At 41.1% G+C, this 17,643-nt stretch overlaps 1 long non-coding RNA gene across 1 annotated transcript; it reads right to left on the bottom strand.

The window, feature by feature from the left end:
• Window positions 1-1,908: 1,908 nt before the first annotated feature.
• Window positions 1,909-5,226, bottom strand: LOC148678231 (uncharacterized). Its single transcript, XR_015937090.1, has 2 exons — window positions 4,737-5,226; window positions 1,909-2,395 (listed from the first exon to the last, which is right to left on the bottom strand). It is a non-coding gene; the product is annotated as an uncharacterized LOC148678231 (long non-coding RNA).
• Between the last annotated feature and the right edge of the window lie 12,417 nt (window positions 5,227-17,643).

Consider the following 17,643-nt stretch of genomic DNA (forward strand, 5'->3'; position numbering starts at 1 on the left):
AAAATAGTTTCTTGTCTCATTGTTTTAATCAGGTGCGCTCTCTCTAGCACTCACAGTGTGAGCCGTGAGCAGCCCGCAGAGAGCATTGACAGACTCCTTTGCTCTCAGCCCCACACAGCTGCCCCGCCGCCCTGGGGCTATTTTTTGCTGTGAAACTACAATATGAAGAGGTGAAACTCAAGCTGTCACATTGAGCATTTGCATAGACAGGATGGGATGTGCCTGCCCCACTCTCAGAATAGATCCGAACTCTCCCCCGATGTTTCAGGTCTCAGGGGGTTAATCTAACTCGGTTCACATCATGCCTGTCATTGCAGCTTCCTCATTATTTCATTTCTATTTTAAGACCATAGCATGCTCTCTTTTTTTTTAGCTCAGAATAATGTGGAGATCACATGGATTGTTTTAAAAGCCCAAAAATGTTATTAATATTCACATGGGCTTTTTTTCCCTGACTTGTGGAGATTATTAAGGTGGGAAACAAACATTTTAAGAACAATAAGACTTCTGCTGTCTTCTAGAAGGCTCTGCTTATCAGAGACTTTTCCCCAGTGAGGATGCATCAGAGTCTGACTTTCTGATTTATCTAAATATTTTACACCTTCTTAAACATTTCATTTTGAAACTGATGTTTTTTTTTCTGTCAATGTGAAACATTTTGAACAATTGGTATTACAAGTTTCAGCAAGGAACTGTGTCATCATGTGCTAGCAACAAAGGATGAAGTAAAGATTGATTCTATGCTGGAAAGTATAAAGAAAGACAAAATTCAAAGTTTTCAGCTGTTAAGCCTTCTTCAGATGTAATGTATTTATTTTTCAGTGTATAATTTATCTTTACTTGTTCTTTATTCCAATTACAGCTAAAAACTGGAACAGTCTCTTTAATTGAGAGATTATGGTAGAGAAAAAGTCAAACATATTACTCCTATTCAAATTCTTATAGTCCCTGTGGAGTCTAGTACACCCCTGGCATCATGCTATAGACCTTCACATTGACTGCTTCTCTTAACAGTGGGATAAGAGGAGCCTTTGTGGGTTACTATGATCACATACAGTAATCGTCTTTGGTATCCCTCCCCTTTTTGAACAGATTCAGGTCACTGCTCAGGCTGAACTCAGTCCATGTCTTCAGTCCTGGTCCGGACAAACGAGAGAGTCATTGTCACAGGACTTATGAACAGCCTGTTTGGTCCTCTACACTCATGAGTTCATTTGTATTTACTCTCTAAGTCCCTTGGCTGTACCGGCAGTCTGTGAAGCTTTAGCAGGCTTGTCTTAACAGTGATAATGTAATTTATGTTAAACAAAATACTAGATTCCTGTTAATCCCAACTACCTCAAACCCACAGTAAAAATAAAATGTCATTCCCTGTTTTAGTTGTAAAATATATTGTTTTCATTAAAGAATTTATTTTATAATAATAATAATAATTGCTTACACTAATATAGCACTTTTCTGGACACTCCACTCAAAGCGCTTTACAGGTAATGGAGACTCCCCTCCACCACCACCAATGTGCAGCCCCACCTGGATGATGCGACGGCAGCCATAGTGCGCCAGAACGCTCACCACACATCAGCTATCAGTGGGGAGGACAAATAATTTGTTCATTATTAACTTCAATATTCATATTTCGTATAATGAGGTATAATCGATAGCAATGGACATATTACTTTTTTACCTTACTTGCCTTGGGATAAACCAAAATGAGATCTGATGCAATATCTATTAAGGGGCTGCAGTCTTTTAAATTCCTGCCTTGTTTTACTTCTGTGCTTCTGTGTGTGAAGAGGTGGAAACTTAAGTGTCAATAATTAATAAAGAAATCAACTCAGTGTGTGAAAATTACAAAATGCGTTTGGTTCTCTATATTAGTTTTCCAAATAATCACCAGGATGACCAAGCTGAGGACTCTTTTTATTGGATAATTTTCACTGTTGGCACATTAAACAGAAAGAGACGCTTGCGTCAGCTGACGAGCAGTAGCGCGGACTATAACGAAGACTGTCGGGACAGTGCATAGGCTGAGAGATGCAAAGGATCGGCAGTGGTGCTCCAGACGGGAGGAGGGAGCGGGGCTCTGCAGAGCGCTCGGATTGCCATGGTGTCGTCATGACGACAGCCTGGGAGCTGTGGGCGGCCTCGCAGGTCACCGTGCCTGGGGAGGCCCCGTCGCTGGTGCTCACCGTCAAGGTGCTCTCCAGCGGTATGTGCCTCCAGTGTCCTAGGGGTGCCGGGGACATCCTGGGCCCTGGATCTTCCGTCCACTTTCCATATACGGCTCCAGTCAGACGGGAAGCCATCAGTGGCTAGACTTAGCAGCGTGGCCCCCCTCCGCACAGACAGCCCTGCGCCAGAGAGGGCAGGATGGTCACACTGGGCCGAGTGTGGCCTACAGAGACCCAGGGGGAGTGGGGCGAGACAGGAAGAAACCAGGCAAAGATGAGTTTCACTGTACACCCACCTCAGCATAGGACACAGGAGGAGATAGTGCTGATGTTAAAAAAAAAAACCATCAAAAAACAATTCCTGGGTAATCGATATCAATCACAGTTTGTAAATCCTAATTGGACATTAATAGACTGGTAATGACATTTGTCATACTGAACTTGTAAAGGAAAGATCAATTAACCTGTTTTTGCAGTATACATAGTAACAATGTATTAAGGTATTATGAATAAAGTTTCATACATATACTACATAAACAATAACAAAATAATAAAAGGCACATTTTATCAGCGTAAGAATGTTACATATATTTCACAATCTTTTATCCAAACATCAGTAACATACATTAAAGATGTATGTTACTCTCACACCCGAAGAAGGCTCCACAGCCGAATCATTGTTTTTAATTTCCTCTCTATTACTTGTTCCTTTGCAGCCTACGCATGCTGACGCAGCTACCCACCTGAAATACATTACAGATGCTTCATAACAAAGAAAATGAAATAATGCTGCAGGTGAACAGGTGTACAGCTGAGCTACTATACCTTCTAATTTAGAGCCAATAAAATAATCAAATACCTCTGCAGCTGGAGCACAATACAATCTTTTTATTTTATTGTAGGGCAGTAGGAAATCAGAGTACTCAGCCCAGAGACTGAATCACAAATCTTAAAACAGAAAATTACATTACTTCTCACTCTTGACACAATGACCACAGTGCTTTGTGTGCACAGCAGGATATGCTCTAAGTAGCTGGTGCCCTAGTCCTAGCTTGACTTCAGCTTCAGGTCTAAGACATCAAGAGTCTGGAAATTGACAGACTGGAAGAGCACATTGGATCTAATACGGTCTGGACTTTAATTTCAATGCCAAAAATTCAACAGTTAAAATGTACATTAAATATTCTATTCAAACTTATAAATTCACCCAGAAGAGAAAATCTGTAAAAAACCAGTGTTTCAGAGGAAATCCTCTTGCAAATGACCAACAGAGAAGGAGACTCCTGCCAACACTAGCCTAGCTCCTCCTCAGAACATCACTCTCTCCTGCCTCACACCTCACCCACACTGCCACAGCACCTCACTCTCTCCTGCCTCACACCTCACCCACACTGCCTCAGCACTTCACTCTCTCCTGCATCACACCTCACCCACACTGCCTCAGCACTTCACTCTCTCCTGCCTCACACCTCACCCACTCTGCCTCAGCACTTCACTCTCTCCTGCCTCACACCTCACCCACACTGCCTCAGCACCTCACTCTCTCCTGCCTCACACCTCACCCACACTGCCTCAGCACCTCACTCTCTCCTGCCTCACACCTCACCCACACTGCCTCAGCACCTCACTCTCTCTTGCCTTGTAACTCACCCACACTGCCTCAGCACCTCACCCTCTCCTGCCTTACACCTCAGCTGTACAATCTCACCATGGACTGACTCTCATTGTCACAGGTCAGTCGGACCACTCTTACAGACAGAATAATTAGTAGAATATAAAGTATTCTACAATATAAAGTAGAAAATGCCTAAGAGAAGAGCAATTATATTTTTTAATAATTAAAATGTATAGAATAATTAATTATGTAGAATGTTTAAAATGTTGTCCCAAGATTGGCCTTCTAGGATAGTACTATATCTGCCTACAGTATATCAAAACCATGCACCACCATTCATTATAATAATAAAAACAAAATACAGAAATAAACAGATGCAGAGGAACAGAACTCTTGTATAGGTGCTTTTAATTTTCAATTACACAAACTACAAACTACTGTATACTAACAGCCATGAATGATTAATATTGTTTATATTCCATTAGTTTTAGAGCCATAACTTAATGCTGGGCAACAACAAAGCTGAAGAATCCAGTTAATTTAGATTCTGTGTCATCATGTAAGTGGACAACACCAGAAGTATACATAGAAAATATACAATAATATAAAATATAATATACAATGGTAGATTGTTTTGTCCTTTATAATAAGACAGTACAAAGTAATTTGCTATGAAATGTTCAGTAGTATTTTCATTTTTGTGTCATGTCTTGCAGTTTCATAGCCATATGAAAAAGATCATAAGGCTCACGTTTAGATTGTACTGATATTCCAAACAAAATACAACCACAACTGCGATTGTGTCCTAAAGGATTCATTTTACCAAGGTGCTGCTAACCGTGAGTTAAATATTATTTATACAGTACTAGAGTCTAAATACTGGATCTGGAAAAATGCTAAATGTTTAAAAACAGCACCATAATAGGAGGAAGAAAGAGTTTTGTACTTACTGCCCTCTTTCAGTCATCATTCCACTGCTGAAACTCTAGCACAATGCTTGATTCAGGTAAAAAAAGGCTGTTGAAAACCCAGCAAGAGCATCACTAACAGTCCTGCACTGCTCACATAAGCTGCAGCAGCCCTGTGCAGAACAGTTGTTCTTACTGCTCCAAGATCCAAGCTGATATCCATCACAGACATATTGTATGCAGCAGGAGATTCATGTCGAAATGCATTTCAACAAATACAATCATAGATCCTGTGCAATCAGGTGGCTGAAGAAGCAGCAGCACTCGGGTGAAATCGTGATCCCATGCAGTATCAAGGGGCAGTAAGTACAGACTTGACACAGACGTTTTGAACATTGAAAGCAGAAACCCTGAAGTTTAAAGCTTTGCTTGAAGAATGGTTCTGCCCACTTGTAAAGGGCACAAGCATCACTCAATTAAATTAATAACAAAGCTCTTTAGCCCTGACACACGAGTACCATCACAGACCAGTTCTGACCTCAATTCACATCGGACGTACTCTCAGCAGATACAACTCATCCCCTTGAAGACCAATCTCAGCCACAACTGCTGTGCTGTTTCCGCTTACTTTATAGTATTGTGCAACGTTTAAGGTGATTATCCATGCTCATGAAAATTCAGAGATTGAGAAGGAAAAACTTAAAAAGTCACAAGAACAGGTTCTAGAGATCCATGGAAATAAAATATATGAAAATAACTAATCCCAGCACAGAGTAAATAAGGACTGGTTTTCTGCATGTCTTTCAAAAACAGCATTCTTGACAGTAAAGTAAAAATGTAAATGTGCCAGTACAAAATGCAGACTTCAGGTGAAATCACAGAATAGCCATAATGTGGCAGGAAGAGAAGTCAGACTGCACACAGGCAGATGTCACTTCAACACTCACTGTAACTCCCCCAGCCCAGACCTGAGACAGACACCAGCCCTGCCTTCTGCTCTTCCTGAGACAGCGATGTCTTTGCTACAGTCTGACAGGTCACATGTCAGGCTTTATTTCCCACTCTGGGCACACTGTGGTTAGCCTAGCTCTCTAATTCAATGGCTCTGGACCCACACCATAAACCTAAACAATGACTTACCAAGGGACATCATCAGCCACAAGATCTGTCTATCACTCTCAGCTTCGTGAAACTGGTGTTGTGGTTGAGAACAAGATACCGTGGTATACGAGATCAACCTGGTGCTGTATTCCTCCCAAATTATTAATCCTAATTGGATTCATGTCATTCCCAACATACTACTACTTGTGGATCTATGAGGTTCCACTCTGTCTACACAAGTAGGATACATACAGTACTTGTTAATTTCTTGTTGTGACAGCCCCTCTGTGGATCTTTTACAGTTAACACTCTGACAAACCTGAGACCAGGGTTTCTTTTCTTGGAACTCATACAGACATTTTTTTTTTTCATTTTATTTCTTAAAAATAAACAGAACCAAGCCACATACAGCACTTCTCTACGTCAATTTACTAGTCAAACCTAGAAACCTGTTCCTTATTTTAAGAGCACTGATTCAGCGGACTCTTGCTTTCATCCCTGCTGTATTAGCACCAGTCTCCTGAAGACTCAAACCGCTGATAGCCTCATTTATTTTTCTCTTAACTGTATTCGCTGCCGTTTTTCAAAGGCGCCTCCGTTCCAGCCTTTTCCACTGCAGGGAGCGAGCCAGTCAGCTTTTTTTTCCTCCACTGAATTCTAGTCATTTTTACTTCTCCCAGCTTTCTCTGTTCTCCAGTCTAATGGCTAATGCAGAATACCTTTCCTGTACAGACTTGCTCGGTTGACCCTGTGCCCAAGCCGCGCTATGCGTGGACTGATAGGGGAAGGTGAACAGGTCGGCACCTGCAGGCAGGATGGAGACGAGTCAGAACCGGTCTGCAAACACAACACCGGACTTGGGAATGACCTGTCTGACCTCTGCACCTAACATGGGCAATATATCGGCTGCTGTTGATTATTAATTTGTAGTGTTCGTCATGTGGCAATACTGTACATTCAAACATGAAGCATATGTTTTAGAATAAAATGGACCGTTGCCCAATTCGCTTTAACTCTAGGCTGTTTTCCTGGTTCTGAGAAAACTGAAGTACAGCGAACTGCATATTAGTACTAATACACTCTAAATAAAATGACATAACATAAGTCAAAAGAAAACTATTTACCACTGTTAAAAGCACCTCTGTTATTATATCTGGGGACAGAGCTGCAGCATGTTTCAGCAGTCTAGTACAGTGTTGTTACTTTGTGGGCTCAAAAGTGTTAACTACCATGTCTTGTAGCTAATTCTCAACATTTTAAAAGTCACAGGATGTCTGTGTGACGTGACATCTTCATATTAAAAATATCTGTCAGACTGGGGAGCTGCAGAAGACAAGTAGAGGTGGTGAGACAGACAAGCCTCAGCAGTGACACACTGAATGGCTGCAGTGCTACAGTATATGAAAATCAGAACCTACAAAGCAAAGGTTTGCTGGCGGGCGCAAAGGGATGGAATCGTGCAGTTAATTAATGGGATTATCACTATCATTATATTTGTATTTTTAAATTACACAGACTACCTGTCACTAAGAAAAACAGTGTGAAGAGGAGAAATTCCAGTGACTGTTCCCTCTGTCTTTCCTGGGGGCTGGAGAAGGGCTGTAGTGGCAGCTTTCAAAACCCTGAGAAGTGGAGCAGCAGAGTTATTCCAGAGTTCTTTATGGACACAATTGGAAGATGCTGATAAAGTTTTCTGTGTAGTAGTACATAGTCTACCACCTAATGACGCTACCCACAAAAAGTCAAAAAATAAAAATGTGAAAGAAACTTAAAGTTTTCCATCAAAACATTAATTCTACTTGGACTAAAAAAAAAATCACCTCATTTATAAACATCTGGGTAGATATGAATGCTAACAATGGTTAGTGCTGCAGGTATACAGTAATTCAAGGAATGTGTTCAAGCAACAAATCAGTATACAAAAAACACCCCGAGACAAAGAGAGAATTTTTGTCAATTTGAAAAAGCTGCATGTAGAACTATCATTATATAATTATATAACTTCAACATGACGGGTTGTGCAAGTGATTTTCAGTACTGTGATGAGACCAGTATAAGAAATAGGGTCTACCTAGTGTTAGGGTTAAAAGCACTATCAATGTTTGAATGAAAAGAAGCTCGTCAATTACTGCATACAGGTAGACCTGATACAGTAACCCACTGTGTGCAAATTCTGAGGCAGTTCAGATATGTGGTTATTGTGTACAGTTAGACCTGATACAGGTATCTGACTGCGTGTGAATTCTGAGGCAGTTCAGATATGTGGTTATTGTGTACAATTAGACCTGACAGAGGTATCTGACTGTGTGTGAATTCTGAGGCAGTTCAGATATGTGGTTATTGTGTACAGTTAGACCTGATACAGGTATCTGACTGCGTGTGAATTCTGAGGCAGTTCAGTGAGTGGTTATTGTGTACAATTAGACCTGATACAGGTATCTGACTGCGTGTGAATTCTGAGGCAGTTCAGATATGTGGGTATTGTGTACAGTTAGACCTGATACAGGTATCTGACTGCGTGTGAATTCTGAGGCAGTTCAGATATGTGGGTATTGTGTTCAGGTAGACCTGATACAGGTATCTGACTGCATGCGAATTCTGAAGAAGACACAGATATACAGAGCACCTGACTTTGAAAATCTTGCCACAGGAAGGTAGATGAGGTCTGATCTGTAAACATTCATGAATCTTTAGAAGATTGGGCCCTGTGAATGATTCTTCAGGAATGACCGATCACTATGTCTACACTGATGTCCCTGTTTTTTCAATTGTTTAAGGAATGCTCAGTTGGGGAGAATGATTGGTAGACAACTGTATCTATAGGTGACCAATGGACAACTAATGATTGATATATGTACAAAGGTAAAGCCCAAAGTGTGATACTGAACAGATAAAGGGCTCAAGTGCTCTCCTCCCTTCCAGCTCATTGAGTTCTCCTCAGCAAGCCACTTCCTTCAGGTCAGACCGGAGTGACTCTGAAGCACAAGCTGGTGATCTGCAGTGTTGATTAGCATTAATGTTGTTGCTGCCCATTTTAGTGTTCCTGAATAAAATGTATGTATTTAAATATATTAAATGACAAGCATAAATCTTACTGCTCCTTATTTATTTTAAAGTACAGCCCACCCTACAGAATGTGCTATCTAATGATTTATATTTACTCAATTGATCGATTCCAGGAACACACACAAATTAATTACAAATATTTTATGTTCACTTTGGAATAAAAAGTTAAAATTGAATTCTAATGTAATAAAGCTAAACCCAGTTGTAGTGTCTCAACCGATAAGTGGTATGAGTATGAACATCATGAAAAACAGTAATACTGCAATAGCAGAGGCTATATTGTGTATCTAGCCCTATTGAAAGAAAATACATAACGTATACAATGCAGTGCCCCTTATGTGCTGTGTGCTTGTCTTTTTCTAGTTTAGGACAGGTAGACCAATAGGATTGTTCTGATGTAGGTGCAATATATTTTATGACACAGACTGCAGTTCACTGAAATGGAGTTCTCTGCTTTATAAAGGACAAATCACTTTAAAAAAACCAATCTGCATTCATAAATTTAATTTAGGATTTTGCTGCATTTGTTGAACTTTTAATCTGACTGTACAGTAGGTATGTACTGAAAATCTATGTTGTAACAAGCGAAGGTGTAATGTGGTGTTAAGACAGGGTTATACCACTAGATGGCGGTATGGGAACAGTCCAAAGGCCCAGAGAGAGCGCTACAAATTAAGTTTTGCATATTCACAATCTTATTAGAGAAATAGGCTAAAGAGGTTTACCGAACAAACATAATCAATTCAGGTTAGGCTAGACCAAGTTCATTTATGTGGCAAGACAGTGCTGAAAACTGAGGTTCTATCTTGTGACAACCACAACCACAACAATGATGATAAGAAAAATATCAAAGCAACTGCTGCTCTCTCAGTACTGCAGGTTTCACATGTTTGAGATAAACTGTATCCCTGGCCAAATAGGATCAACTAGTAGACAAGGTTAAATTGCAGACTGTTAGAGGAACAGAAATGCAAGGATTGGTAAGGTTAAAGTTATCTGGGTTGGTTCAGCCTCAGTCCACTTCCAAACTTCCTCACTCTAAATAGGGAGTCTATGTGCGTAGGTCATCGACACAAGGCTACCAGGTTGGGAAGATCTGCTACAGACAGTTTACTTGAATAAGTGTGTATGTTCTATAAAGAGATGTTTAATAATGTATATTTTTGGTTCTTTAAATCTGCTGGCTGCCAAAGGTTGTGAAATTAATTTTCTATAAATGACATATTCACCAATATTCTAAATAAACCCTTACTCTATACTGTATATTGTCAAACCAAGCTTGATTTTCTGTGTTTAGTTTTGTGATGTTTTAAATGAATCTACTGAGAGAAATATGTTGCTGGCATAGCTTGGCATTTTGAAATTTGCCTGAAATCTTCTGCCTGAAGGTGTCATACAATCCTCACTGCTGTGGGAGTACTGATGTTCGTGGTACCGAGATTGTCTGTGAAAGTCTCTTCCTCCCAACTTTATAGCACCGAGGAGAGGAGTTCAGTAGTCCTTGATGGTAGGTACTCAATTCATTGGAGATTTTCTGTGGCTCCTGCTGGAACTAGGGTAGGAGTCACTCATCAGTCAGTGCTCGGTGAATCCCTGTTTAGCTACAAAATTGTCCGGTTAGCTCAGTTGGTTAGAGTGTGGTGCTTATAACGCCAAGTTTGTAGGTTCAATCCCCGTATGCCCCAAATATTTGGGTGTGCTGTGGCTCTGTGGCTAAGGATCTACACCTGTGGCTGGAAGGATGATGGTTTGCATCCTGTGCCTGGCAGAGGAATCCTACTCTATTGGGCCCCTGAGTAAGGCCCTTAATCCCAACTGATCCAGTGGTGCTGTATGAATGGCTGACCCTGCGCTCTGACCCCAAGCCTCTCTCCCTGTCTGTGTGTCTCATGGAGAGCAAGTTGGGGTAGGCAAAAATTCCTAATACGAAAGAAATTGTATATGGCCAATAAAGTGATCTTATCTTATTATGATGGACAACTGTGCTTCAGAGACACCGGGTAGCTGGGAAAGGTTTTCAGTTCCAGTAATGCGCTGGAGCCTCACTGCTTTCCTACAGAATCTGAACAGACTTGTACTAGTACAGTGGGCAAAGTCATTAGGGATCATTAGGGGTGAGATTAGGGTTTGACCTCCTCCTGACCTTTTACTTTTAAACTCTATTGAATGACAATTCCTATGTAAGACTGTCTTACAGCACAGAATTTGGCTTGCAGGTCCTACAGCAGCCAGGAGGATGACAGCTTTGCACTGGCAATGTTCTGGAGCTCTTCCCTGGAGTCAGTGGGCTCTTCCCTTTTTGGAAGTTTTGTTTCTGGAGCTTTCAAGAATCTGGGTGCAGGGGTCAGAGATCAGATTCTTAACTCCTTGGAGTCTACAATGGAAATCATGAAGCTTCTACTGTAGCCTTTTCAGTTGACCTTTGTATCTTTTCTTTCTCTTACTCTGCTCTTTAAGGCCAGCTAGCTGTTGATAATGTAAATCTGAGTATGGGTTAGGGTTGCTGTCCTGTGTTGGGCCAGGTGGACCAGGACTGGGAGCTGAGGTTTACAGTTGTTGTGTTGTGATTTAATATTCTAGTTATGTATGTTCTGTGATCCTGTTGTTAAACAATACAAAACTGTTCACAGTCAGAAATTAGCTATTTGGAGAGCTGTAAAACTCCTATAAGCTTCATCCTAAGCCCATGAGAGTGTGCAGTCAGATTGTGACAAAGCCAGGAGTCAGATGGCTGACCTTGTGCAGTCTAATTCAATTTCTGTATGCAATTGGTGTAATTGTATGGTCCCTGTCTAATGCCACTGGAACAGATTTGTGGCGAGTCCTTTGTGTCCAGGCACTTTCCTCCATGGATAAGAATGTCTGCCTCAGTGACTGAGTGATTAAGGAAGACAGAGGTGTGAATATTATCCCTAACCCTGATATCATTGTCAACAGTCTCCTCATTGCCCGACATTATCCCTGGCCAGCTGTGGAGATCCCTGTGAGAGTCCACTGTGAACCACAGCTCCTCACAGACCTCCAGGAGACCCTGCATCCATGAAACTCTTCACATTCACATGGGAAATCCAAACTATGAAATGTGAAATAAAATTAAGCCAAACCAAGAATGAATTTGAAGCAGGTCAGAGACTTTGACTATGTTACCTCTTGTGTTCCTAGAATAAATGTACACAAACTTTCATTACTGTCAAGCCTTCAAGCCAAAGATTTGGTCTCCTGCCATGAAAATAATAGCTCTGCCTGGCTGTATGAATAAAGAACTCTGTGTGCAGTCTAAGAGATTAAGATCGTTCCTGGTGATATCCAGTTCAGGCAGAATGGCTTCAGAGAATGAGCTTTTAATGTGTACTCAAGACGTGTTGATTTGGATTCCAGTTATTTGCAAATGAGATTTATTAAGATTAGAGCGAAACAACAGAGTGGTACTCCTGATAAAACCCCTTATTGTATCCCATAAGATGCGAGGATCATTTACTAAAACAGAGCTAAAAGAACAAAATCCATCAAGTCTGGATTACAACAACCAGAAATAAGGGGATTCTAATAATGAATGGATGAATCAAAATGAAAGTCAAAATGATCCTTTCTGTAGCAGAGTGGTATTGAAGGCGAACCATAGACTTTCATGATACACAAGTTCTAATTTATTGAGGATTCAAACTGTTAAAAATGATAATAGATCCACAGCCTTTCATAGTTATTAGAGATGCTTATCAGTCATATTTATGATTTAACAATGCCAAGTTACTTTTTCCTATCCGTGGAACAGCTGTGCTTCCATTCCTGCCTGCACAGCACTACACAAGCTGTGTGGGAGCTGTGCAGAGCAGCTAATGGTCCTGCATGTCTGACGTGAACAGCTCTCCCTGCCCTGCGGGGACTGAAACCTGGTTGCTCAAGGGCTCTGAGCACACACAGCGCCACTCATCAAACTGCAGACAACTTTGCCACGACAAAAGATTGCGTCCTCAGTTGCTGCAGAGCTTCACACAGTCTAGATTTCACAGGGAGGTGAGGTCACGTCAGTAACTCGCTCAGCGCTGTGAGCCCTGATACACATGGGTGAGTAGCACAGTGGGGACATTATGCTTCCATTGTCTCCTAGACAGCACTGACTTCCCCCTCTTCAGCCAGGACCTGACAAATGTTTAGGGAGGACAGTCTGAGATGCCCTGTGTCTGAAATGAGGGATGCCAGGTTCAGGAGTACAGGATCTTTCATGAAGAGATTAGAGTTCTGACTGTCCACAAGTGAGCCTCAGTACCCAGCCTACTGCCACTCCCACATTGATCCTGAAACCACCAGAGCACCCGCAATTCCCCGATCGCAGAGCAGACAGAGGTAAAATAGATTACTGCCAAAGTGATTTGCTGGATTTATGACAAATCCATGTTTTAAAAATGTCAATTTAGATTTAAAGAAAAAGTGCTACCAGTCAGTTTGCAGTACAAGCGATAAAACAAATAAAGGGGATTCTAAAAACAAATGATTTACCATCACTAATGTGCTTGTGTGGATATATCTACAATATATACTGTATAAAAAAAACAGTTTTAACGAATTGTTACTGTACCGGCATAGATCGCCAGATGGCACTAGAATAGCACACCGGTGAGAGAATGAGAGCTACACCACCCGACAGCACTTAAAATCATCAAGACGATTTTCCATTAAAACCAATGTACTGTTTCTTCTCACAATTTGAGATTTTTTATTCAATGCGTTGGAGTGTTACATTACATTGTATATTTTATCATTATTAAAAAAGGTTTCCTTGTCCAGGCGTGTCTCTGGGTTCCTGAAACACGTGAATAAAGATTTATTTTCCAGTGAAACACTTCTGAATGCTATGATCTGATTTCCTTATCTTCCTAAACGGATCGTGTATTTTCATCTAAGACTTAGTTTTGGTTTAATTTAAAATTCGAGCTGTTCTTATTAATATGGCTGTGTCTCCAGTTATACAACTGTTCTGAACATTATAACATAATCTCTGTTCATGTCTTCTTTATTTGGCTTCACAATTTAGAACTAAATTTAATCAATGACAATTTAGGTTTGAGATTGATAATTATTCCCTCTTCTTCTGTTTTTTATTATTTACATTTTATGAGAGCCTATCCAGTTAATTAATTTCTCTGAGTCCCTCTAGCATGGAGCATCATGGATGCATGGATGCATCATAGCATCACATGGAGGCTATTTGTCTGTTTTATTTCTCTAATAACATTCTTCTCAGGACAAAGCTAATCTCTGTGGTTATAGTTCTGCACTTTTCTAGTTACTTCACACCTTGTCTTAAGCTGTGGAGACTACTATACCTCTAGCTCATTTATTTATGTTGTTATTTAGATTATTTGAGCAGCTGTAGTTCTAATGTTATCTTATTCTTTCTACAGATTTTATGTCTTTGGGTTTTAGTCAGGCTGTTACAGACATTCAGCCCAGATTGCTGCTAATGCCTTAGCCAAAGGGTCGAACTATGACTGCACAGGCTCAGATCGCCTCTTGTCTGTCACGTCTCTGGGATGGCGCTGAATATCTTTCCACTCAGGCTGCAGGGCAGCAGGCAGCTCATGTAGGGGAATATGTGAGCCTCATGGAGTTGACACTCCAACTGGAGGTTGCACAGGTGGTAGCTAGACAGGATTAGACAGCATTTGATTTACAGCACTGACAGCCCAACGCAGCCTAAAGCCCGGGATTCTTAGCCCAGCTTTAACCATGAGTGTACAGTGTGTGTCAGGCCCTGCACAACGTCAAGCCACCAGGCACTGCTGTGTTTTGTGCTCGATATTGTCTTGATTGCTGCTCAGCTTCACATTAGAGCTGTTCACTGCTGCATAGCAAGGCTCAGTATCTGTGTGGTATTTCAGTCTGCAGGGCATTCCTCCCCTTTGGGAATACAGGTCTCTCCTCAAATGATGCCTGTTAGAAAGAATTTCACTTTATATTTTTAGGCTGAAAACTCAGAGACACATCTCAATAGGAAACACCCCAGAACACTCATTTTACAACAGTCACGGCGAGACAAAGAATAATGAGCATTTTATAAACAGTGATAAAATGACAAAATATTTAAATGCAGGTGGTGTGATTTAGTGGCAAATATATTAATACACAGAGCTGTACAGGAGAGAGTTAAAGCAGGAGATCTTTGTTGTCGAATAGACAATTGATGTAGTGTAAGTACATTTCTGTTAAAAGCTTATGCTAGAACTTAAGTAAGGATACAAACAAGAGGGGGCCGTTTAGAGGCCATCTAGCCAGTTCCGCAGTAAGTAGCTAATTGGTTCAACTATGTCATCCATGCTCCTATCAATGTGACTTCAATAGCAAGGTTGAATCGGTTGTTCCATACCCCCTCAACCCTTTGTGTAAAGGAACTTCTGCTGTTCTTTGTTCATTGTTCTTTCCGAAGAAATACGCTGGGCTTATTTGGTCAGTGTCCTTGAAGGTTTTTAATACTTGTATCAGATCCCCTCATTATCATCTCTGTTCAAAACTAAAGAGATTCCATTCAGCCTTTGAGTGTAGGACAGGGGTGTCAGACTCAGTTCCTGGAGGTATTCTGTTTTTTGCTCTTCTGCTGGCCTTGCCGTGTGTCTTAAGAGCGCCCCAAGGCCAACGCTGAACTCTTCACATGGCTTTGTGCCCACGTTGCCAATTTACATCCTACAACCATCCCCACAAGAGTCAGTTACATCCATTCATGACTTTTCCTCCCTATTCCTGTTATTCCCATTCTGCGTGTCTCTGCTATGTGGCATCACTCCCCTCCTCCTGTAAAGTGAAAGGACATCAGGAGCCCAGAATCTGTGAGAGAGACTGGCACTTTATGTAGGACCTCCTGGGTTCTCAGTGAGGGACTACAGGGGTGGAAATAGACAGCAAGTAAGAAACTGGCTTTGTCTGAGCCCCTTCTCATGATGTTTGTGATTTCTGGCAGGGTAATTAATAAACTCACGTCTGCTCTTCCTATTCTACCAGGTGGATGCTGCACATTGGTGGTGGTGGAGGGGAGTCCCCATTACCTGTAAAGCGCTTTGAGTGGAGTGTCCAGAAAAGCGCTATATAAGTGTAAGCAATTATTATTATTATTATTATTATTACCTGGGCTCCAGCCTGCTACAGGGCCACGTGAGTGAAGAGTAACACTGCCCCTCAGTGCTCGTCCACATCAAAGAGATGCAACAGGAGCAAATGTATTCATCAAAGCAGGCTCTTATTTTATCATTTTTCTTTAAGCATGCATGGAGTGAATCTCAAATTATGTGGCACAAGGTAATTACTGTTTTGAAGTAGTGCCCTTATCTGAAGAAACAGGTTTTTGGAAAGCTGCAACATTTTTGTGCTTTAGACTGCTTCGTGGTCTGGAACTGCATTTCCAGTCTTTTCTTTCCTCCTTGGTCTCTGTTCAAAGTATCTGAAAAGAAGACGAGCCTCCCAGCTAGTCTTATGAACTGGAGCATGACACAGGAACATCACAGCAGCACATTTGTAAAAATAGGATCAGAACGAGAGGGAAAAAATGCATTTATCTCATACGGTTTTTAGAGGTGCATAGAAAAAAAAACTTCTGTTCTTTTTTTTTATTTGTGAATGAGGGTTTGTCAGTTCTGCTGTATCTCTGCCAGAGGCAATTCCTGCCCAATGAATAGGGCCAGAGTATTCCTTGCTTACTGTAACATGACAGCTTCAATTCACAGCTTGAAATGGTTTTGGAAGGGGTTCAGCTTCTCTTTGTTGATGTGTGCAGTTGAGTGGGTCTCCTTTTTTGAAATACTCTTCTACATCTTCAGAAATACTGTATGCCTGCTGGCTTTAATATATCTCTGCTTCAAATAGTCAAAGAGGGAAAGGGGCAGTCAGGACTCGAATAATGAAAACCATTCCAAGGAAACCACTAAAATCTCATGGAATTCTATCACTAATCCATACAGAAGAAGTTTAAAATCACGATTTTGTCTGCCCGTCCCTTCACATTTGAGCCACTGACTGTATTTTCAGGATGAGAAGGAAAAAATCCTGAATTCAGAAGAATAACCCCTTAATCATTTACCAAAGAATACAGGCCAGCAGTAATGCCTCAACAATTGATGAATTACTTCATGTAAGGTAACCCTATAACCCACAAGGCCATTGGTTGTTAGTAGTTAATTGATCCAGGAATGGCTTCTTGGTGCTTCTTGAGAGAAGCCAGAGTATCGGCTCTGTGTGGCTCTGCAGTTTGCTCCACACTCCCACAGCTCTTTGGGTCTTTGGTTTTAAATGCACTCCTGCATAGTTTCCACTTGTGTCCTCTGGTTCGTGTTTCACTGTTCATTTAAAAGAAATCCAGTGGGTTGAGTATGTCAGGGTCTTTAAGGATTCTGAATACTTGGATCAAGGTGGATCAAGACTGTAGAGCAGTTTTCATAGATTCAGTCTGGCTGTTAGGATTGGTTGAGCACTCAGCAGGAATAATAAGTTCTTTCACTAACATTTCTTACACTCTTACAATTTCCAGGTAGTCATACAATGTTTAGAAGTGGATAGACACTGTATTGTATGAATTAGATTCCCCCAGTTACCTACTGCAGGTAAACTTCAGTAGGAACTTCAGCAAAAGGTTCAATTGTAGAAGAGTAGCTCCAGGTTCTCACTGTCCAAGAGGAATTGTTCTCAATTGGTGTATTTAGCTTGTAAAGGTTTATTAGTAGCATAGTCTTTTTTTTTAAAGAAACAAATGAAGCAGACAGGGTGATGAAAATAGAGCGCTGAAAACAGTCAGACCTGG

Source organism: Lepisosteus platostomus, chromosome 1 (assembly GCF_059453375.1).
Source record: "Lepisosteus platostomus isolate fLepPlt1 chromosome 1, fLepPlt1.hap1, whole genome shotgun sequence".
Taxonomy (NCBI): domain Eukaryota; kingdom Metazoa; phylum Chordata; class Actinopteri; order Semionotiformes; family Lepisosteidae; genus Lepisosteus; species Lepisosteus platostomus.